Source organism: Bos grunniens, chromosome 8 (assembly GCF_055505025.1).
Source record: "Bos grunniens cultivar Pamir isolate PY7600 chromosome 8, Bosgru_T2T1.0, whole genome shotgun sequence".
Taxonomy (NCBI): domain Eukaryota; kingdom Metazoa; phylum Chordata; class Mammalia; order Artiodactyla; family Bovidae; genus Bos; species Bos grunniens.
The window spans coordinates 52893889-52917860 of NC_141172.1; the positions used below are offsets into that span (position 1 = coordinate 52893889).

Here is a 23972-nt window from a genome sequence, read left to right on the forward strand (position 1 = left end):
GGTGGAATGAACATATGGTGGAAATAGGTCACTTTAGGGCCCAAGGACAATGTAGAGAGAGGTTTACAGTCAAAGATAATAATTATTCTGTCCTTTACCTAGCATTTCTTTTTCTGTCTTTTTAGCTGAAAATATGTGCCATTGTCCCTACAATGGCACACATTTGTCTTAGTTCTCTGGCCTTCATTGCTTCAATCTGGTTATGACGTTGCTGCCTTCCCAGCATTCATTCTCTCCCTGATCATGAAACAGGTTAAGGGATAGGGAGAGATGGTGTATCATCATGCTCTTGTGAATTACTCCTCACCCTCCCTTCCATCTGGGACAGGATGGGGAACTGGGCATCTTGTGCAGGTGCCAGTGGAATAGAGGAAGCACTGCCACCGTAACTAAGGTGGGAATAGAAACAGTTCTAAGCTGGGGCGGTGGGTGAGCACACACTCTCGCTTCACAAAAAGGATGAAATAGGCAATATGTAGAGGCTCGAGAGACTGTTGTAATTCTGAGTACAGGGGGCCTCAGTGGTGCTCTCTAAGCTTGGACTCTTACACTGGGGCTACATCGTGGCTGATCTCAAGGACCATGGTAGTGAATGTGAACTGAACCGATTCTGCAATGAGGGGCCATAAGGGTTTTAAGCTGGAGAATTTTGAGAGTATGATTTAACCTGAAGCCTTTGAAACTGTCTTAAAGAGAATTTAGAAGTTGTCTTGTCTAGTGGTTTTAAACCTTTGCTTTGATGATCTCCTTGCAGGGCTGTTCTGGAGGGAGGGGCTGGGAAAAGAAGCTGAGAGGCTGGGACCTTAGGTGCCTATTCCCACTGAATCAGCAGTTCCACCTCTGTTTTACTTTCTGCCAGGCAAGAGTCCTTTCATTTCTTCTTTCCTCCTTTCCTGTGGTTAAGCACATAGCAAAAAATTCCATCTTTACTGAGTAGTACATTTAAAAACAGTTGTGTTAAGTGTGTTTGTATGTGCATGCATGCTCAGTCACATCTAATTCTTTGCGACCCCAGGGACTGTAGCCCACCAGGATCCTCTATCCATGTAATTTTCCAGGCAAGAATACTGGAGTGAGTTGCCATTCCTTCTCCAGAGGATCTTCCCGACCCAGTGAACTCATTGTTAAACAGATCTCCAGACTTCTTCCTCTTGCAAATGCAAGTCTGTTCTCTTTAAAAAGCAATTCTCCCTTTCCTCCCCTTCTACATTTTCTATGAATTTGACTAGCCAAGTAAGATTTCTTTTCAAAAAGCAATCAAGCAGCTGAAAAGGTTTGATAGCCCCCTAGTATATCCATCATTCCTCACTGTCTGCCCCTGGAACCCCAGACAGTGAGCAAACTGAAATCCTAGAGGTCCTGGGAGGCCAAGGTGGTCATGCAGGGCAGATGTTATACACACAGCTACTTAAGCTGGATTGTCAGGTTCAAATTTTTGTTCTGATGCTGTGTATGTGACACTGGGCAAGTGGTTTAACACAGTGCCTCAGTTTGCTCATCGGTTAAAGGGACATGATGGTAATAGACCGGCTTTGTAGCCTTGTTGAGAAGATTAAGTGAGGTACTCTATACAAAGCACTTGGAACAGGGCCTGACATTTATGTAAATGTCCGTGGTTATTGTTAAGTGACTTCTAGCATGACACAGTTCCTTTAAGGAGAGCTGTAACTTTGGGCCTACGATCAGCTCCCTTGGTGTGTGTCTTTTGAGTTTAAGACTGAATAGATAGATAGTTTTGACTTGCAACATTTCCTCCTACACATCCCTATCTCTCATCTAGGGCACACCATTGATCTTGCAGGATGCTCCATCAGTATCTTAATCTCCAAGGGAGAAGTCATGCAGCTCATCTCAGACAGTGCAAGAAGGATGGTCATCCGATGGCATTAATTCAGCAAATATTTATTGAATACTTCGATGTAAGGACACCTCAGGTGGATACTGGGGACACTGAGAAAACCAGCCCCAAGTCCTTACTCTTGAAGAGTTTGTGTTTTCTTGGGGCAAAGCTTTGTAAGGCAGCCCTCTTAAATGAAATGTTTTTCTTGAGCTCATCTAGCCAAGGAAGATGAAAAGTTTGCCTAAAAATGTTCAAGTCTGGAATGCTCCAGACTTCTTGTTAGTTGTGCTTTTGAACACTGGTTCATAAAAATAGATACTAAATACTGTGTGGAAATACTGGTGGTTTCAGATTTGAGGTGATTTTTCAGATACAAAGTTTCCAGATCGATTTATTTCCAGTTCTTACTCTGGGGTTGTGGGTATAGTACAGTTCATTACACTTAGAACTTGGTAAGGACAACATAAGGCTCACCTTACCTGTGCTTCAATCGGATATCAGAAGGAATGTGGGATTCCGTCTGCCTATGCCTCTCCTGGGCTTCATCCTTTCCTCCTCAATGTGAGCAGTTGACATTCAGAGGAAGCGGAAGCAGGTGTAGTGGGGTTGGGATTAATCTTCTAGGGGAAAGAAAACAGGAATTGACAGCATAAGCTACAGCTATGCAGCTGTGAGAAAAGACCTGCATTATAGATACCATGCTACTTGCTACCCGCCTGTGCCATGTGGGTCACGGCCACTGTTGTAAAGCACAGCACTTCTTCTCTGGGATCCTATAAGTACTTCATTGGTAGGTGCTTCCCAACACAGCATTTCCAGGATGCCGCTGCTATCAGTCAAGATCATTGGGTGATAAGCATACCATGTACTATTTGGAACTACTGGGACTGATGTGGTGGCCTTAAAGCCAACAGGCTCAATCAGCAGCAGCTGTGGCCCATTGTTCATAGCCCATTCCCCCACTTCTTTCCCTTTAAGTGGCTGCTGTTTTGTTCAGGTAGAGTGAAGATGCTTTGATCTTAGGAAACAGAGACCCCCTCCTCTAACCCTAAGGGATGAAGCATGGAGGTCTGAGCTACTTGTAGTAAACCTGTTCAGTTCAGTTGCTCAGTCATGTCCGACTCTTTGCAACCCCATGAATCACAGCACGCCAGGCCTCCCTGTCCATCACCAACTCCCGGAGTTCACTCAAACTCATGTCCATCGAGTTGGTGATGCCATCCAGCCATCTCATCCTCTGTCGTCCCCTTCTCCTCCTGCCCCCATTCCCTCCCAGCATTAGAGTCTTTTCCAATGAGTCAACTCTCTGCATGAGGTGGCCAAAGTATTGGAGTTTCAGCTTTAGCATCAGTCCTTCCAAAGACCACCCAGGACTGATCTCCTTTAGGATGGTTTTTTTGTGTGTGTGTTTCCATACAAACAGTGAAGTTATTTGTTCTAGTTCTGTGAAAAATATTGTTGGTAGCTTGATATGGATTGCATTGAATCCAAAGATGCTTTGGGTAGTATACTCATTTTCACTGTATGGATTCTTCCAATCCATGAATGTGGTATATTTCTCCATCTATTTGTTAAGTATTTTATTCTTTTCATTGCAATGGTGAATGGGATTGTTTCCATAATTTCTTTCTGTTTTTTCATTGTTAGTGTATAGGAATGCAAGGGATTTCTGTGTATTAATTTTATATCCCGAAACTTTACTATATTCATTGTATAATGAATATTGCTCTAGTAATTTTCTGGCATGTCATCTGCAAACAGTGAGAGTTTTACTTCTTTTCCAATCTGGATTCCTTTTATTTCTTTTTATTCTCTGATTGTTGTGGCTAAAACTGCCAAAACTATGTTGAATATTAGTGGTGAGAGTGGGCACCCTCATCTTGTTTCTGACTTTAGAGGAAATGCTTTCAATTTTTCACCATTGAGGATAATGTTTGCTGTGGGTTTATCATATATGGCTTTTATTATGTTGAGGTATGTTCCTTCTATTCCTGATTTCTGGAGAGTTTTTATCATAAATGGGCATTGAATTTTGTCAAAGGCTTTCTCTGCATCTATTGTGATAATCATATGGTTTTTATCTTTCAATTTGTTAATGAGGTATATCACATTAATTGACTTGCAAATACTGAAGAATCCTTGCATCCCTGGGATAAAGTCACTTGGTTTTGATGTATGATCTTTTTAATATGTTGTTGGATTATGTTTGCTATAATTTTGCCTAAGATTTTTGCATCTATGTTTATCAGTGATATTGGCCTCTAGTTTTCTTTTTTTTGTGGCATCTTTGTCTGGTTTTGGTATTAGGGTGATGGTGCCCTCATAGAAAGGAGAAGGCAATGGCAACCCACTTCAGTACTCTTGCCTGGGAAATCCCGTGGATGGAGGAGCTTGGTAGGCTACAGTCCATGGGGTCGCAAAGAGTCGAACACGACTGAGCGACTTCACTTTCACTTTTCACTTTCATGCATTGGAGAAGGAAATGGCAACCCACTCCAGTATTGTTGCCTGGAGAATCCCAGGGACGGGAGCCTGGTGGGCTGCCGTCTATGGGGTCGCACAGAGTTGGACACGACTGACGTGACTTAGCAGCAGCAGCAGCCCTCATAGAATGAGTTTGGGAATTTACATTCCTCTGCAATTTTCTGGAAGAGTTTGAGTATGATAGGTGTTAGCTCTTCTCTAAATTTTTGTTAGAATTCACATGAGAAGCCATCTGGTCCTGGGCATTTGTTTGTTGGAAGATTTTTGATTACAGCTTTGATTTCCATGCTTGTGATGGGTCTATTAAGATTTTCTATTTCTTTTTATTCAGTTTTGGAAGGTTATACTTTTCTGAAAACTTGTCCATTTCTTCCAAATTGTCCATTTTATTGGCATATAGTTGCTGATAGTAGTTTCTTATGATCCTTTGTATTTCTGTGTTGTCTGTTGTGATTTCTCCGTTTTCATTTCTAATTTTGTTGATTTGATTCCCCCCCCCCTTTTTTTCCTCAATAAGTCTGGCTAATAGTTTGTCTATTTTATTTATCTTCTCAAAGAATAAGCTTTTAGTTTTGCTTTTTGCTATAGTTTCATTTCTTTTAAATTTATTTCTGCTTTTATTTTTATTATTTCTTTCCTTCTACTAACTTTGGGGTTCATCACTTCTTCTTTTTCTAGTTGCTTTAGCTGTAAAGTTAAGTTATTTATAATTGATGTTTCTCTTGTTTCTTGAGGTAAGCTTGTATTGTTATGAACCTTCCTCTTAGCACTGCTTTTACTGAATCCCATAGGTTTTGGGTTGTCATGTTTTCATTTGTTTCTATGCATATTTTGATTTCCTTTTTGATTTCTTCCATGATCTGTTGGTTATTCAGAAGCATGTTGTTTAGCCTGCATATGTTTTTGCTTTTAATAGTTTTTTTTTTTTTATGTAGTTGATATCTAATCTTAACACATTGTGATCAGAAAAGATGCTTGGAATGATTTCAATATTTTTGAATATACCAAGGCTAGATTTATGGCCCAGGTTGTGATCTGTCCTGGAGAAGGTTCTGTGTGCACTTGAGAAAAAGGTGAAATTCATTGTTTTGGACCTTTCAATTAGGTCTAACTGGTCCATTATATTATTTAAAGCTTGTGTTTCCTTGCTAATTTTCTGTTTGGTTGATCTGTCCATAGGTGTGAGTGGGGTATTAAAGTCTCCCACTATTATTGTGTTACTGTTAATTTCTCCTTTCATACTTGTTAGCATTTGCTGGCATATTGAGGTACTCCTATGTTTAATGCACATATATTTATCATTGTTATATCTTCTTCTTGGATTGATCCTTTGATCATTATCTAATGTCCTTCTTTGTCTCTTTTCATAGTCTTTATTTCAAAGTCTATTTTATCTGATATGAGTATTGCTACTCCTGCTTTCTTTTGGTCTTCATTTGCATGAAATATCTTTTTCCAGCCCTTCACTTTCAGTCTGTATGTATCCCTTGGTTTGAGGTGGGTCTCCTGTAGACAACATATATAGGAGTCTTGTTTTTGTATCCATTCATCCAGTCTTTGTCTTTTGGTTGGGGCATTAAACCCATTTACATTTAAGGTAATTATTGATAAGTATGATCCTATTGCCATTTACTTTGTTGTTTTGAGTTCAATTTTATAAACCTTTTCTGTGTTTCCTGTCTAGAGAAGATCTTTTAGCATTTGTTGAAGAGCTGGTTTGGTGTTGCTGAACTCCCTCAGCTTTTGCTTATCTGTAAAGCTATTGATTTCTCTTTCATATCTGAATGAGATCCTTGCTGGGTATGGTAATCTTGGTTGTAGGTTTTTCTCTTTCATCACTTTCAGTATGTCCTGCCATTCCCCTCTGACCTAAAGAATTTCTATTGAAAAATCAGCTGTTATCCTTATGGGGATCCCCCTGTGTGTTATTTGTTGCCTTTCCCTTGCTGCTTTTAATATTTACTCTTTGTGTTTGATCTTCATTAGTTTGATTAATATGTGTCTTTGGATGTTTCACCTTGGGTTTATCCTGTTTGGGACTCTCTGGGTTTCTTGGACTTGGGTGGCTATTTCCTTCCCTATTTTAGGGAAGTTTTCAACTATTTTCTCCTCAAGTATTTTCTCATGGCTTTTCTTTTTGTCGTCTTCTGGGACACCTATGATTCGAATGTTGGGATGTTTAACACTGTCCCAGAGGTCTCTGAGGTTGTCCTCATTTCTTTTAATTCTTTTCTTTTTCCTTCCTGCTTCATTTATTTCCACCATTCTATCTTACATCTCACTTATCTTCTCTTCTGCCTCCGTTATTCTATTGTTGGTTCCCTCCAAAGTGCTTTTGATCTCAGTGAGTGAACTCTGGGAGTTGGTGATGGACAGGGAGGCCTGGTGTGCTGCAATTCATGGGGTCACAAAGAGTCGGACACAACTGAGCGACTGATCTGACCTGATCTGATTGCTTTTCATTATTGATTGACTGTTCTTTATTTCTTCTATGTCCTTGTTAAACATTTCTTGCATCTTCTCAATCCTTGTCTCTAGCCTATTTATCTGTAACTCCATTTTTGTTTTCAAGATTTTGGATCATCTTTACTATCATTATTCTGAATTCTTTTTCAGGGAGACTCCCTATCTCCTCCTCTTTGGTTTGGTTTGGTGGGTATTTATCATGTTTCTTTACCAGCTGAATATTTCTCTGCCTTTTCATTTTGTTTATATGTGCTTGGGGTGCCCTTTCTGTAGGTTTGAAGCTTGTCATTCCTCTTTATTGTGGAGTCTTCTCCCTGTGGATGGAGTTGGACTAGTGGTTTATCAAGATTTCCTGGTTAGGGGAGCTTGCGTTTGTGTTCTGGTGGGTGGAACTGGATCTCTTCTCTCTGGAATGCAGGGAAGTGTCTGGTAGTGAGTTTTGGGGTGTCTATGGGTTTGGCATTGCTTTGGTCAGCTTGTCTTTTAATGCTCAGGGTTTTGTTCCTGCTTTGCTGGAGACTTAACCTGGTATGTCTTGCACTGGTACTTGTTGGCTCTTTGGTGGAGCTTGGTTTCAGTGTAGCTATGGAGACTTTTGGGTGAGCTCTTGTCTATTAATATTCCCTGGAATCAGGAGTTCTCTGATGTTCTCAAGTTTTGGAATTAAGCCTGCCTCTGAATTTCAGTCCTTCTCTCACAGTTCTCCATCCATACAGCACAGATGATAAAGCATCTAGGTTAATGGTGAAACAATTCTCCACAGCGAGAGACACCAAGAGAGATTCACAGAGTTACATTGAGAAGAGGGAGGAGAGAGATAGAGGTGACCAGGAAAAGAAGAGGGGAAGTCAAAAGGGGAGAGAGCAAATCTATCCAGTAATCAGTTTCCTAAGTGTTTTCCACAGCCTGGAACACACAGAGAGATTCACAGAATTAAGTAGAGAAGAGAAGGGAGAAGGAGATAGAGGTGACCTGGGGGAGAAAAAGGAGAGTCAAAAGGGGAGAGAGCAATCAAGCCAGTCATCACATCCCTAAGTGGAAATGGATACTGAAGATTAGATTATTAAAGGTACACAATTGATAAGAAATACCAAAAAGCAAAGATTAAAAATCTAAAATAGAGGTTGGACTCTCAAAAATACAATATAAAAAATATAAAACAAAATCACAAAGATTAAAAAAAATATATGAAATTTGTTTTAAAAATAGGGTCTTTTGGGGCAAGGTAACAGATTGTAAAAATGAAAATTAAAGGAGTAATAAAGACAGATGACACCACCCTTATGGCAGAAAGTGAAGAGGAACTAAAAAGCCTCTTGATGAAAGTGAAAGAGGAGAGTGAAAAAGTTGGCTTAAAGCTCAACATTCAGAAAACGAAGATCATGGCATCTGGTCCCATCACTTCATGGGAAATAGATGGGGAGACAGTGTCAGACTTTATTTTTTTGGGCTCCAAAATCACTGCAGATGGTGACTGCAGCCATGAAATTAAAAGATGCTTATTCCTTGGAAGGAAACTTATGACCAACCTAGATAGCATATTCAAAAGCAGAGACATTACTTTGGCAACAAAGGTCCATCTAGTCAAGGCTATGGTTTTTCCTATGGTCGTGTATGGATGTGACAGTTGGACTGTGAAGAAAGCTGAACACTGAAGAATTGATGCTTTTGAAGGTGGTGTTGGAGAAGACTCTTGAGAGTCCCTTGGACTGCAAGGAGATCCAACCAGTTCATCCTAAAGGAGATCACCCCTGGGTGTTCTTTGGAAGGACTGATGCTAAAGCAGAAACTGCAATATGTTGGCCGCCTCATGCGAAGAGTTCACTCATTGGAAAAGACCCTGATGCTGGGAGGGATTGGGGGCAGGAGGAGAAGGGGATGACAGAGGATGAGATGGCTGTATGGCATCACTGACTCGATGGATGTGAGTCTGAGTGAACTCCGGGAGTTGGTGATGGACAGGGAGGCCTGGCGTGCTGCAATTCATGGGGTCGCAAAGAGTCGGACATGACTGAGCAACTGAACTGAACTGAAAGAACTTAAATTAAAAAAAAATTAAAAAATGATAATAAAATTAGGAATTTTTCTGGAGCTGTTGTGGGCAATATGGGGTCAGTTCAGTTTCAGATGGTTCCTTGTTGCACTTGTTCTCAAGTCTATAGGCCCTCTCCAGTGCACAGTCAATGTTAACTACAGGGTTTTAATCTGTTGCAGTCACTTCCAGAGCAGTTCTCTCTTTGTTTATTGGCTTCCTCTGCTTGCAAGTCTCTTCAGTGTCTAATTTCCACCCTGACAAGGGGGCAGAGGTGGTCACTTATTTAGGCTCACTTGTTCAATTGTGTTGTTGGGAGGGAGGGACACTGCAAACAAATATCACTGGCATGCGTGGAGAGTGGTTGCAGTGTGTGGATCACATTGGGTTTGCCACAGCCCAAGGCAGCGTGTGCTTCTCGGGTCAACACTGCTTATGCTCCAGGGTGCTCTGTAGGGGCACTGTCCTAAGTGGACCCTGCACCTCACGCACTTCTCAAGTCTAAGCCGCTCAGGTTCTCAGGTACTCCACAAGGGCACAGACCCAATTGGGCATGCATTTTTTGCCTTTCCCAAGTCTGAGCAGCTCAGGCGACCAGGTGCTTGGTGAGTGCACTGTCCCAGGAGAGCCGTGCATCTTTATTACCTCCCCGGTCCTGGCCACTCCGTTTCCTAGGTGCGTCACGAGAGCACCATTTCAGGTGTGCCACGTGTCTCCTCTGGGGAGCTGATCTCAGGCTGCGACACTCCTGGTGGATCCCATCCAGGATCCCAGGAAGATGTGGTTAGCAACTGGGACACTGCTCACAGTTTGGTGGGAGATGCTGTCTCTGGGGCTGAGGTTGCAGCAGCCCCTTGCCTTGCTGCTCTGGCTGTTGCACGCAGGCCTCTCAGCCTCCAGAAGTGGGGGGCGGGGCCTATACACAGCCGGCTAGCTCTCCTTTGGTATTTGCTCAATCCTTAGTTCTGTGAGCGGACTCTTTGGTGATCCCATGATTTGGGTTGATGTCTCATGTTAGCTCCCTCAGATTGTCCTCAGGGCATTCAGGCCTGGTCCTTACCCTAAGGACCGATGATGCAGCCTGTGTCTCCCTGCCCTGTCCTTGCGCGCCGGTGGCTGACGTGAGCATCTGAGCTACTTCTCTGCTGGCAGTTGCAGTTAGGCATGTATTCTGTGGGTTTTTTTTTTTTTTTTTTTCTTTTCTCCTGATTATGTTGCCCTCTGAGATTCCAAAACTCCCCACAGACCCACCTGTGAGAGGGTTCCTACTGTGTGGAAACTTCTCCTCCTTCATGACTCCCTCCCCAGGATGGGTTTCTGTCCCTAAATCTTTTGTCTCTCTTTCTCTCTTTTGTATTTTGTCCTACCTCCTTTTGAAGAGAACGGGCTGTCCTGCTGGATGCCTGGTGTCCTCTGCCAGTGTTCAGAAGTTGTTTTGTGGAAGTTGCTCAACATTCAAATGATCTTTTGATGAATTTGTAGGGGAGAAAGTGGTCTCCTCATCCTATTCCTCTGCCATCTTGGGACCATCTCCCCAGGGCATAGCTTTTATCTCATCTGTGGAACTCTATCTGACACTCACCCCAACTCATGGTTTTCTTGTCTATGGGTCCCTAGAGTCTACACTCCTTTTATAGTACTGCTTCAGTTTTAGGGGCCTCAGTTGATTTTGAGTTCCTCAAGTGTATAAGCATATTTTATTCCTCTTATTGGTTCTACCCAAAGAAGGTTTGGTTCTTAGTAATTATGTGGGTAGGGGTTTCCCTGGTGGTTCAGTGGTAAAGAATCTTCCTGCCAATGCAGGAACTGCAGGTTCAATCCCTGGGTCAGAACAATTCCCTGGAGAAAGAAATGGCACCCGACTCCAGTATTCCTGCCTGGAAAATCCCATAGGAAGAGGAGCCTTGTGGGGCTGTAGTCCATGGGGTCACAAAAGAGTCTTAGTGACTTACAGACTAAACAACATCAACAATCATGTGGGTAAGATGTAATGTATAATGTTGCCAAAGACTTGCTGTTTCCTCTTAAAACATAGCTCTCATCAACTAGGGAGAAGCCACAGAGCATTTTATTTATAATACTTTGCATGCTATGCTAGAATTTATTTTGAGTACAGGTCTTAAAAGTAGTTTCCACTGTCTAAGAAGTATGTGTGGTACAAAGGGAGTAATTGCCTATGTTTCTGGCTACTATAAAATGCTGGTTGAGATTTCATGACTTTGAGTCTTCACCCACCATATGGATTTTGAGCAAAGGAGTTCATAAATGATTCCTACTTTAGTTTGTGTGACAATACCCAGAGAATCGTGTCAGAGCCAGTTTCTATTTCCTAGCTGTGTAAGTTGAGTGTGTGGAACGCCACAATTACAGATTGACAAGTTGGCTTAATATCAGCTCGAGAAAGGGCTGCAGCTACAGAGTTGCTGGATTGATTAAGTAATACAGTATTATAGGCCATAATAGGTTTGACAGGAGGTTTCACAGGGTCTGGGGCTTTAGGATTCAACTTTGGAGCCCATGAGAAGGGCTGACACTTATACCTGTAACTGTGCTGGGGGCGGGGCTCCCTGTGATTACAGCTTCAGACCTTGAATAGGGCTAGAGAGGGAAAATAAGGCTTTAGAGTTAGCAGGAGAAAATGAACATGAAGACAAAAAACCAATAAGTGGTCACAGAGCTGCCAAGAGTGAAGGCAGTAACGAGACAGAATTAGTTCTTACTGACAACTTGAAATTGCCTGGAACATTATAAAAATCAATCAGCCTGTGAAAAGCAGACTCACAGTGACCACTGGATGGTGTGATGTTTGCAATTTGTCTGGACACAAATTTAGAAAAGCCAGTGGAAATTTAGCCTAATACACAGCATTTGGCTGATACAAAGCTTTTGAAGAGAGGGCTCAAAATTAGCTTCAACCATGGTTCTTTTTCTCCAGCAATCTTGAAATCAGTAGAACTGAAATTAGTTGATTACCCATTTCTCCAATTTAATATCAGTTGCTATTTTGCTGTCCTTATAATGAATTATAAGAAGTTGTAGTTTTCTATTGAATATTCCTCCTTGGATTGTTTTTCTGCTTTTTAAAATCCTCTCTAATGGCATTTAACACTACTGTTGTGGCCCTCAAGATTTTAAGAGTGTAGGAAACTTTCATCCTACTGAAGTTACTCTTCTAACAGTTGTGGTGGTTGCTGAGCATATAGGCAGGCCTCAAGGAGTTTCAGCTGCTAGGCAGAAGCAGATGAGTCAGCCCTCAATTGCCATAGGTCTTTAGAGGTGTTTGTATTTGGTAGCTAAGTCTTTGCAGAGCAGGGATTGTGTATGGTTACTAACTTTATTCCTGGAATGTGGCATTGATGGAGCTTTGTTAAATAGTTAAAAAAGAGACTCCCATGGAAGTTGATGTATTGAGAAAAGAAATTTCAGATACAGGAGAAAGCTAGCACAAAGTTGCAAGATTATGAACAAATCTTTAGTTATCATGTGATGGCCAGCTGGTGGAGGGCTGTGGGTCAAAGTGCCAGTGGAGGTGGGGCTAAGGCTGTAAAAGGCACCCTCTGACGGCCATATGGAGCTGTGTGAGTGCATGCACACACAGTGAGTGCTCATAAATGTTAACTACATGACTGAATGAATGAATGGAAGGACTTCAGCAAATCCTCCTGCCACTATGAAAAGTGGTCTGAAAGGGGTGAATGTGGAACAGAACTCTTATGGGGTGGAGGGATATTATTCCCCAGGGGACATTTGGTCACGTATGGAGGTGTTTTAGGTTATTATAACTTGGAGGTTGTTACTGGCATCTAGGTATGTATCTAAGAACACAGAGGACAGCTCCTACCCCCACACTCCAAATTATCCTGCTCCTAATGGAGATAATGCTGAGGTTGAGAAAGCCAGGTCTAGAATGAGAAAGTCCTTAGCACACAGGTTGCAAATTTACTGAAACTACAACTGAAATATATAGAGAAAATGTTTCTTAAATTTGCTTAAAGCTGGTCTAATATTCCTCAAGAGCCCCACTTACCTGGTTGAAGGAAAAACAAATTGATACCATTAAGTCTTTTATGGTTTAGAACTGGGTAGGCTCCAATAAGTGTAAAGTCCCTTTAGAGAGTGATTGGTCTTTGGGGGATAATTACATAGTCTCTTCTGTTGCAATACCCTCTCCTTCATTTTGTCTGATCTTCTCCAATTTAGTATCAGTTTATGAGACAGGCTCATGAGATCTCACAGAGCCAGGAAAATTCTTTGAAGAGCTCAGGGGCCACTGCTGGATAGAACTGCCATCCTACGATTTTCAACCTAGAGTGGCCCAGCAGTATCTTTTTTTATTTACATATTTGGGTTCCATGTAAGATGTTGAGAAAAGGGCTGTTCTGCTAAAATGAAATTTAAAAACCACTGATCCTAAACACCTTTGAGGCCATCTGCACTGGAATGTGAATTAAAGGCTTTGATTGCTGTCCTGTGACACATCAAGGCATTTTTATGGGTGTCATGACATTTGTTTCTACGTTTTGTTCCTGAGAATTGGGCTGCCCAAACCTTTCAGTCATGTCCAATTTTGTCATTGTGTAGATGTGGATAAAATCTTTCATCATGGTCAATATGTTCTTTACAAATGTAGCAATTTCTCGTTGAAAATTGCCCTCCTAAGGGAACATAATAGATTTCATGGTTCCCCATTGAAGAGGGAGGGTGCTAAGTAGCCATGTGGCTCCAAGTACATCATTACAGTAACTACTTCCCTTTGAGGAATAAAGAGCTGGTATTACAGCCTGAAAATTCCATTTTAATACCAATAAAAAAATTTTCACACTTGTTCTGTGAATAAAGTTTCTTCAGTAACTCCTTTTGTGTTGCTGAGTCTCTTCCCCTGTTTCACCCATGAGATTAGGACAGTGAAGCGAGAGAAACCTTTTGAAACAGGGCTGTAGGGGGTTTCTGATGAGGAATTAATAGCAGTTTCAATTTCTGTGACTGTAATAGCAGTCAGTATTTATTGAGTGCTTATTGTGATCTAAGCATTGCTCTGAGAACATCTCATTTATTAACTTACATCCTAACCATAGCCCTACAAACAGGTGCTGAGACAGGGAACTGAGACATGAGGAGGTCAAGGTCACACTTGACCAGACTCCAGTTCAAACCCCTGTGGTCTGGTTCTAAGGTTCAAGTGCAGAGTTTCCTGCGTGTACTGATTTTTCTCTCTGCTTTAAGGCTCTCTGCATTAGTATCATCCATCTGCCTTCGCTAGAAAAGCAACATTGTGTCATCAGTGTCCTTAAGCAAAGATTTGAAACACTTAAACCTCCCTGCCATGCTCTTTAATTATCTATTTTGGCATGGAGGGATGACATTCAGTGAAAAATTTTCAACTAGAGATCAAGTTATAAGTGCCAGAACTCTTCCCATTTTATGATCATCACATTGTCGTCGGTCATCCTCCCTCGATTTGTGTGGCTCAGGGATGAGGGTCTAGCAGACTATTGGTGGTTCATTCATCCATGAATTTAGAAAATATTTAAAGTCCATGTTGGACACAGCACATGCCAGCATTGTGGGCTATAGAGAAAGATGGCTGCTTCTCCCAGAAGGATTTGTTACATTTGATAAAGAAAGAGGATGCACATTGATTAAGCACCTGCTATGTACCAAGTACAGTGCTAGACATTTTATATTTGTTCTTACTGAACTCTTCTAATAACCTTGAGAGATAGGTACTATTTCCATCTGATGGATGAAAAACAATCTCAGAGACTGAAGCAACTGTTTAAAGTCACACAGTCAATAAAGGGCAAAGCCAGGGATCAAACCCTGGAGTAAATTAAAGAAGAAGAAGTTTTAATGAGATCTGTTGTGTATAGATCTTTCCACATCTAAGGAAAAGAAAAGCCAGTTAGTTCTGGAGAACAGTGTTTTTTCAAACCACTTTCCATGGAGTTCATTTCAGAAGATCTTCCTCCTAGAGTAGTGGAGGGGAACCGAATTGTTTGGTAGCCCAGTATGAGAAGTGGCATGCTATTTTCTTCTCAGTGGTTCACAGTGCTCATTAGTATGGCGAGACCCACAGAAGTACTGCAGAAGGAAATTTTTTGACTTTGTTTAATCCATTGATTGTTTCCCAAACTTCCAAGGTGATCAGCAGAAGACCACTTTGGGAAATTGTGGTTTGAAGGAAGGAAGCTTTAGGGGGAGAAGCAAGACTATGGCTAAACTGCCACTGGATAATTAAAGCTTCCTTGGGTCACATGAGATGCTGAGTGAGAGGGCCTCCAAACCTTGGAGCCTAAACTCTTCTCTGCAAGGACTAATTCTGTCTGTACAGTCATATTTACTGCCTGTGTGTATGTGTGCATGTGTGCATGCATGCATGTCTGTTCCCAGGGCAGGGGAACCAGGCCTGGTTGTCAGGGGTTTGGCTCCAGTTCAGGTATGTGACCCTAGCCCAATATGACTTTGTCTGGAGACCTGTCCATTGGCTGGGGTTGTGTGGCCAGTGTGCTGACCTTTGTCACCACCTGCAGAGAATCTGCCTGAAAATGGGTGTGACATAAAGGAAAGCAGGGGACTTGTAAAGCTGCCTGAAACAAGTGGCTCATGTGAAGCCCGTGGGTGGTTTTTGACTGGTGATTTTAACCATCAAAATGTTGAAGGTGGGTAGGGTTGACTGCCCTCTAACCTTACTTTCTGATGATAAGGAAAGCAGGTCTCACAAAGATGTTATCACACAGGTAGATACCTAATAAGTGCATGTAAGTGCTATCAGGAGCCACATAGTTTGATGTACTCTATGAGCTTTACACATTTAGAAATCTTGATTTTTTTTTTTTTTTAGGTCTGCAGTAAAAAGGCTGCTCTCTTTTTTTTTTTTAGATGTTTTCTGACGACTTCTTAGCATCCTTCCTTCCTCTTCCCCACGTGTGGGTAAGGGTCAGAAAGCCTGTGTGTTCCTTCCTTTGTTGCCGGGGTAGGGTGGGGGTGGATTCAAACCACTCAAGCCTCTTTCTTAGTGCAAACCCTGTCCCCAGCCCCATCCCCTAAACATAATAAGAACGCAAGCCAGTCTTCTATTTTTCAGTCTTGACCTCCAAATCCAATTTTGGGTAAGAGTCCATCCTGTGTCTGCAGAGTGGCCACATCAAGGTCTTTGCTTGGAAGGTTTGCCTGAGGCAGAGATAATGATATCCTAGAGGCAGGATTCTTTTCCATTCAGTGAAAGTGAAAGTCACTCAATCGTGTCTGATTCTTTGCGACCCCATGGACTATACAGTCCTTGGAATTCTCCAGACCAGAATAGTGGAGTGGGTAGCTGTTCCCTTCTCCAGGGGATCTTCCCAATCCAGGGATTGAACACAGATCTTCCACATTGCAGGCAGATTCTTTACCAGCTGAGCCACCAGGGAACCCCGAAAATACTGGAGTGGGTAGCCTATCCCTTTTCCAGGGTATCTTCCTGACCCAGGAATTGAACCCGGTCTCCTGCATTGCAGGCAGATTCTTTACCAGCTGAGCTACCATTAAGATCTGCATAAATAACCAGAAATCTGCCAGACCGGTAGCTTGACACATGCCTGGTTTGGGATGAAGCACTGGGAGGGGATCACCGGGGGTAAAAACCCTGTCTTGCAGAAATGATATACCAGCATTTTTCTTGCAGGGGGAGGAATGTCTCAAATATTTGCTAGTCTGCGTAGTTTTGAATATCTTTAACTCCACCATTAATAACTCATTCTTAACATTCATTTAACTAATTAGCCCCTGTCTTCTTAGTTTCACTGTTAATTGGCAAAGCCTTGGTGTTGATAGAAATTTGGATAATTGAAGTGTGTGTCATTGTCTCTTGCAGGTTCCCTTTTTTGTATAATGTTTCTATCAATATTAGGGCCACAGATTGTCCCTAGAATTGAAGCTGAACCAACATAGACATGAATTCACATGTCTTTGCTGAAGGATTTAAAAACAACTGACCTTCTAACACTTGACCTTTGTAGAGACCTTGGGTCCAGTTATGCCTAATACTACATCTTTTCATGAACTTGACAATTACATGAGCCAATGAATTCCTTCTATATTTCAGCTTAAGCTGGTATGAGGTAGGTTCCTGTCAGTTACTCCTAAAATACTTCTGAACAAAATAGCTAGAAATTCAGAGTAGAGGGTGCAGAGGCTTATAGTTGTCCCTCCTACCCTCCTTCTCAATTTTCTCTAGCTGAACAGTTTCTGATAATTGTGTAACTGAGTTTTTAAGGAAAATAGTAAAACTTCCAGTGTTCTTATCCAAACCCAGTTCTTAGTGGCAGAAAATGCAGATCTCCTCAGCTGCAGTGTTAAGCATTGTTCTGAATTTCAAAGCTGCCTTAGTGAAGTCATGTTCTAGCTTTATTTACCCCCACCCCAAGCCAATCTTCATGGATTGGCTCTTTGCTAAATAGCTTCCTTAGAAGATTGAAGCACTGGAACGAAAATGGAACACTTTCCTCAGCCTCAGAGCACATGTTAACAGCACAGGAGGTACAAGGGTCCTCAGAAATAAAGATCATTACAAAAGAGTATGCTTGTTTGCTTTTCATGCAAATCAGCATTTTGCAGAGGACTGTAATGTTTAAAAAGCCAACTGAGGTTAAAAAATGACAGAGTGCTCTCCAGATAAATCCCTGCCTCTGTTCCAGTGTGAAAATATAGTTTTTCCTATGGAGTTTCTGCCTTTTTGGCTTATGGAGCCATTCAGTGTTGATAAGAGGAAGAAGAGCAAGAGTGGTTCAAAAATCTCCACACAAAAACACAAGGTGGGCCCAGGGGAATTTGTGGGATACCACTGGGACCCTCAGTGGTTTGGGGGCATTTCTGATGCTTAAATGCAAGGTGTGTTCTGCACTCATGAAGTGATGGAGCGAGAGACAGACATGCTTCCATGGACCTGGCCCTTCAGAGGGAAGATGGGCAATGAGCAGGGGAAGGGATGCATGGATAGCATGATTTTTACTCAAATGATGTTGAGTACTAGTGCTTCAAAGAAAATTGTGCTAGACCTGCTGGGGGTGACAGGGTTGGGTTGACTGAATTGAGGGAGTGGGGAGGGAGGAGTCAGCTTCCTATTTAGGTAAGCTGGTGAACCTTCATATGAGTCAGGGGACTAGTGATCCATTTGTCTGTGCACCTGAATTGTTTCTAGTAACAAGTAGCCTAAGAGAATGGTATCTTGCTATGGGCTTATTAGACATGAGAATCAGTAGGTAGACTTATCAGCTCATCATTTAACAACTGGTTGGGGGAGGTAATTATTAAAACCTTGTATTGTGTACCGAGCACTGGGAATATGATATAGAGACTGGATTTGAAGGTCATTTAGGGCCTGGCTACTGGACGTGTGGTCTACTGACAGGCAGTATTGGCATCTCAGGGAGCCTGTTAGAAATGTAGACTCTCAGGCCCCACTCTGGGCATGCTGAATCAGTCTGCTTTTCAAGTAAGATCCTGGTAACTCATGGTTTCAGACACCTTAATGCTGAAGCACTGGCTTAGGCAACAGTTAGCAATGAGTGGATCTGGAACCTGCTGTCATCCAGATCTTGAGTTTGTTGATGGAGACAGACATGCAAATACATGACCACCTAATGCAAAAGCTACAAACAAGTAGTGAGGGGGTGGGTGGGCTATGAGTGTGGAAGAGGGTGTGAGTTATGCTCATGAGGCACGGGTGGGGGAGGAAGGTCAGGGAAAGCTCCCAGCGTAATGTCACCAAAGCTGTGACTCCTAAATGGGGAAAAGCCACACAGATTTGTGTTTGAGGCACTAAGGCAGGGGTCTCCAACTTCCGAGATCTAATGCCTGATGATCTGAGGTGGAGCTGATGTAATAAACAGAAATAAAGTGCACAATAAATGGAATGCACTTGAATCATCACAAAACCAGCTCCTGTCTCCCAGGACTGTGGAAAAATTGTCTTCCACGAAACTGGTCGCTGGTGCCAAAAGGGTTGGGGACTGCTGCACGAAGGGACTTGTGGGAAGATGGAGTGGGGGCGGTGCAGCAGAGTTCAGGAGGCCAGTGTTCCAGATGAGGCCAGAAGTACTTGAATCCTTGTGGTTGGGTTTGCCCTGGTTTGGGGGGCCTTGGGAGGAAGACTTGAAGGTTGAGGAGAAGACAGTAAAGAGCAAGCAGGCCTGGAAGGCTTGGAAAGAATACAGTTCATTTTCTTGATGCTTGAGCTGACTGAACTCAATCCTTACTCAGAAACCTGGGGGAGTTTCCCCCTTCGTGATGATCATGGACTCCCCCCAAGCTGGCCTGCTCCTTGTCTTTGCACAAATCTGCTCTGTCCGCATGTAGAAGTCAGGGGTGTGCTGACCCGGGTCAGAGCTAAGTGGTCTGATTATGGGCATTAGTGTAGCTAGTGGGAGAGGTGGAAGAGGACAGGCTGGCTTCTGCAGTTGGCAAATCTTCACTCCTCCTTTCTGCTCTGGGTTTCTGGCTCATAAACACATGTAGTCTTCCTCAGAGTGTTGGAGAACTTTCAAGGAAAGGAGGAAAAACAGTACCATTGATTGTTTGCAATTTAGTGATTCTGTATTCAGCAGACAGGAAGAACAGCTCTGAAATCGAATGCCTGTTGCCAGGGACTAAGTCTAAATGTCTCCATGACTTTGTTTTAGATCAGTGGTTTCCCAAACTTTTTTTTAAAACAGAACTTAAAAAGTTGTTTCATGTATTAGCTGTTATGTTGAGCGGTGCTCCTGCTGCTGTTGGGGGTTGGGGAGGATGGTGATCATCCGTCTCTCCCACAGTGGGTCTCCTACTTACCAAGAAGGATTGTTGAATCACAGGGTTCTTGAGACACCAGTTGGAAATCAGTGTTTTGGTATAAAAAGAAGATAGATCTACTCAACTCCTGTGTCAAGTTGCATATCTACATATATATATATAGATGGTTCCCACAAAGGCATCAGTGTTATCCTCAGAGCTCCAAAATAAAACTAAAAAATCCCCCAAAACTCTGAACAGACAAAAGACAAGCAACTGGCTGCCATATAAATGCTTAACAACTTGGATTTTAAAGGATACACATGCTGTGACTTGAGTGTTAAATCGTGAAGAAGCACAATGAAAGTTCTTGGGAAGACAGTGGGATGTCTCCCAGCCCATTTAATTCACCGCTTACTGCAGTGAGGAGACCCTGGCTTAGTCTCTGTCTGACTTCTTTCCCATATGATAAGGTATGAACGGGAGCAAGGCAGGTAAGCTGATGAGTGTTCCAGCAAGCAGTCTTGTGGGGAAAGTCAGTCTGGCCTCCCAGACAGCCATCTGGAGGCTGTGATGGGAGGTCTGTTTGCTTCTGCCCAAGCCCCAGCCTCTCCTCCAAGATGGAGAATTTGTTTAAAAAAAAAAAAAAAAAAATCAGGGTAATTCCCCAAAGAGCCCTACTGGGGAACAACAGAAACATCCATTGTAAACAGCAGGTTTGTCTTCTGACAGGTTTTGTTTGCAAATGATAACAATTACAGGTAATTTTTCATTTCAATTGGAGGAGCAGGTATTAAAAAGAGAGCAGGGGGAGAGGGAGGAGAGGGAGGATGAGAGCCAGCAGCTCTCCCAAGTGTCTTATTCACTCCCAGGTCTACAACCTAACACGAGCATGGAGGGCTAGGTAGTGTCTCCTCATTCCATTAAGTGAGATCTAATTGTGGCTGTTCAGTCTGTTGGCAGATGCAGTTTCTACATAACAACAGCCCAGAGACAGAGCTGCGTGATTAATGCCTCCAGCTGTCATATGCCCCATTATCTGTGCATTTGCATAACTTAATGGTTTAGGACAGGGGAGAGAGGATGCTTAATTTAATGTTTAGCAGGCCCTTGATAGCTGAATAATTTAAGAACTGTCAAGGGGGGTCAGTCCTACAGCGATTCAGCGAGACAGCTATGATTTCTGCATATCGTTAAAATTCTTACTTAGGATAAATTTTTTCTAAGAAAAAAGAAAACAATGCCTGAAAGCAAGCACTGATTTTTTTTTTTCCCCTTCTTTTCCCCTGTTAACCATGTCCTTCCCATGGCAAGTGGAAATGTTGTCTTTGACGGAAGTTAGAGGTCTGAAGACAGCTGGGGAGGCGTGGGTTTACACTCACCCCCTTCTTCATCTCTTATCTCCCCCACCGTTGGGCTTCCCTGGTGGGATCACACCTCTTCTACTCTGATTTTGTCTCCTCTTGTTCTTTTTGTCCCCTCAACCATCACTCCCTGTGTGCAGTGTTTTATGACCCATTTGCACCCCCATCACCCCCCAGATTCTAGCTGAAAGGCAGCTGAAGAAGGGTATGGAGAGAGGGTGGAGGGGCGGAGCAGAATTTGCTTAAAATCTACTAGCAGCCCAACCTGCTTTCAATAGGAAACACTGTCAGTTTCACTAGTTGCTAATGAATATTATTAAACTAATCTGTCATTTGTTTTCTAATTATGTGTCACCAGGCATCACAGTGGCAGCTGAGGTGACTGCTGGTGAACAATTTTCCTCCTTGAATCCCTTTTTTTTTTTTGTAAAATAAGAACAGTCAGGAACGATTAGCAATAATTTGAACCTGGTAAGCTTTTTTTCCCCCTTTCCCCAGTCTTGTAGCAAAATTTCTCCCTCACATTCCTAATAACTGCTGGGATCTTATTACCACCTAGCCTTGCAACCTGCTCCCAGGGTGAGACCCCAGCCCATGCCAAACCTGGGGTAGCTCTGCTTCTGAAGTCTTCAGCTACACTGTGACCACAGCTTCTTATCACTTCCCGTCATGGTTTTGTGGGTCTGGAATTTGGGCAGGACCCAGTGTGTGGCATGGACTGGGCCATTCAGTGCTCAGCTTGTCTGGAGGGTCCTGGTCAGCTTTGCTCACACGTCTAGCCGCTTGATGGAAGAGGCTAGATGGTTGCGGGGCTCAGCTGGACCCGGCTCTCTGTGTGGTCTCAGTCCCTCCATATGGTCCTTCCAACAGAGGAGCTGAACTGCTTCCACAGTTGCCCTGGGATCCAAGAGAGCATTCCGTGGACTAGAAGTAGAAGCTGCCAGTGTCTAAGGGCCTGTCCTAAAAGCTCAAATAGCATCCTTTCTACCATATTCTGTTGGACAGTGCAGTCAGAATCTACCCAAACTCAGTCTACTCCTAACTTGAGCTATTGAGTGCAGCCTAGAAAACTGCACATCCCTACAAAGTGGCCCCTCTGAAAGCAAGTGGGTTCAGATCTCTATTGGGTCATCAAAGTCCTCGACTTCTCCCTTTGCCGAAAGTTAATATTCCTCTAAAGTCTGTCTGTAGGTCTTTTCTCATGATGTCTGCTCTCCCTCCATGATGTAACTCATGGGAAGATCCCCAAACAGATCTAGCCCAGGTAGCTTTCCTGAGCATGTATAATTACCCATTAGAAATCTTGACCTCGATATCTCACAGACAACTCACACTTTACATACAACCTAAAGACAGACCGTTGGGCTTCCCTGGTGGCTCAGAGGGTAAAGAATCCACTTGCAGTACGGGAGACCTGAGTTTGATCCCTGGGTCGGGAATATTCCCTGGAGAAGGAATGGGTACTCACTCCAGTATTCTTGCCCGGAGAATTCCATGGGCAGAGGAACCTGGTGGGCTATATAGTCCACGAGGTTGCAAAGAGTTGGACGTGACTGAGAAGCCAACACTGACTTTTCAAAGACAGACCATTTCTCAGCCTGCTCTATTTTTCTGTTTTGAGCCTTCAACCTGCAATTCTTGAGCTCCTTTTCTTTGCTTTCCATATGTACTTTATCACTAAATTGTCCTGTTTCCCTCTCCTAAGTATCATTCACCTTGACTTCATATCGATCCTTATTATCTGATCAGGATGATGACAAATAGATAACTGAGTTCCTTTCTTCTCATCTCCTTTCCCCTTATTCTGTTATCCACACAGCCACCAAAAACATGCTTGCAATCATAAATTTGTATAAATCATTGCCCTATCCCAGATCCTTCAATAGCTCCCCATTGTCTAGAGATTAAAGCTCAAATGTATAACCTGGCTTAGTAAACACTTTCTGCCTCCCAGCTGCATCCTTCCATTTCCTTCCTTATACCCTATTTTCCAGCCTCATTGCTGTTCTATGTTTTCTTACCTTTGCATTTGATTTTTTCCTGCCTGAAATCCCTCCCCTCCCTTCCTCTCATTAGGCAATCATCAGGCAATCTACATGTACTCTAATTCTTTGTTTAAGGTTTTCTGAGATATTTTAGATCTTGCACGCTGAAAACATTTGGCAATGTCTGGAGAAATTCTTATCACAAGTTGGACATACTATCAGTCAGGGCTGCTGCTAAATGTTCTGTAATACAAATGACAGCTCCCCACAACAAAGAATTACCTGGCCTAAAATGCCAGCAGTGCTGAGATTGAGAAACTGTTTTAGATCAAATTTCATTGTGTTACTATTCCTTTGTACTTATTGCCTGTATCGTCCACATTTTATATGAAGCAAGTCTCTACCCTTAGATTGTGTAAACTGAAGGACAAGATTTTGTATTCTGGCATATAGAACATTTTAGGGATTATTTATTTTAAAATGACTTGATATTTCTAAGTGTTTTTCTGCATACTGTATTGGCTATTGTTGAAACTATTAGTCCTTTACACCTTAGTGTGAATGAGGCTTGTTTGGTCTATTGAAAAGATTGACAGGTCAGGGAAAGTAACTTAAGGAGGAGATGGGAAGCACTATAGTTTTCACTTGTCTTGCAAGCTTATCCTCTTCCATTCTGTAGATTTTCAGGTTCTCCCTTTTCTTCTTTATAGTCCCAAACACTTTTCAGAAAATCTCCAAGCAGCCTTTAGTTTACTAGGACTTCTAACAGTGAAGATCAAGAGAAGAGCTACTTACCTGTCTCTTGGCTTCTGGCTCCATTCCTGCTCCTCCATGCTTTCCTAGGTATGTATGCTGAGAGTAGAGGGCTAGAATTCTGCAAATGCATTTCTAAAATTCCCCTGCCAAATGACTTATAGTTACCTTCTACAAATTGGAGGCACTCATGGGAGATTAGCAGGCATGAAGAAAGTAACAATATTTTATACACTTCTGAAGTGCAGCAGAGGTAGTGGTGGTGGTAGACAAGTGTGGACTCTGCATCCTGCCCAAGGTGG

The 23972-nt window shown here is 42.6% G+C and overlaps 1 protein-coding gene across 30 annotated transcripts in view; it reads left to right on the plus strand.

Annotated features, from left to right (window-relative positions):
* The window catches only part of LOC147367073 (GTP-binding nuclear protein Ran-like), a 462878-nt gene that overhangs the window by 17052 nt on the left and 421854 nt on the right, over nt 1–23972 (plus strand). For 9 of the 30 annotated variants that reach the window (XR_015169797.1, XR_015169796.1, XR_015169794.1 and 6 more), the window contains one exon: nt 23628–23760. The exons of the other annotated variants lie outside the window; for them this stretch is intronic. The gene's annotated coding sequence lies outside the window, so the exon portion shown is untranslated. The remainder of the gene's footprint in view (nt 1–23627; nt 23761–23972) is intronic. 30 annotated transcript variants of the gene reach the window in all.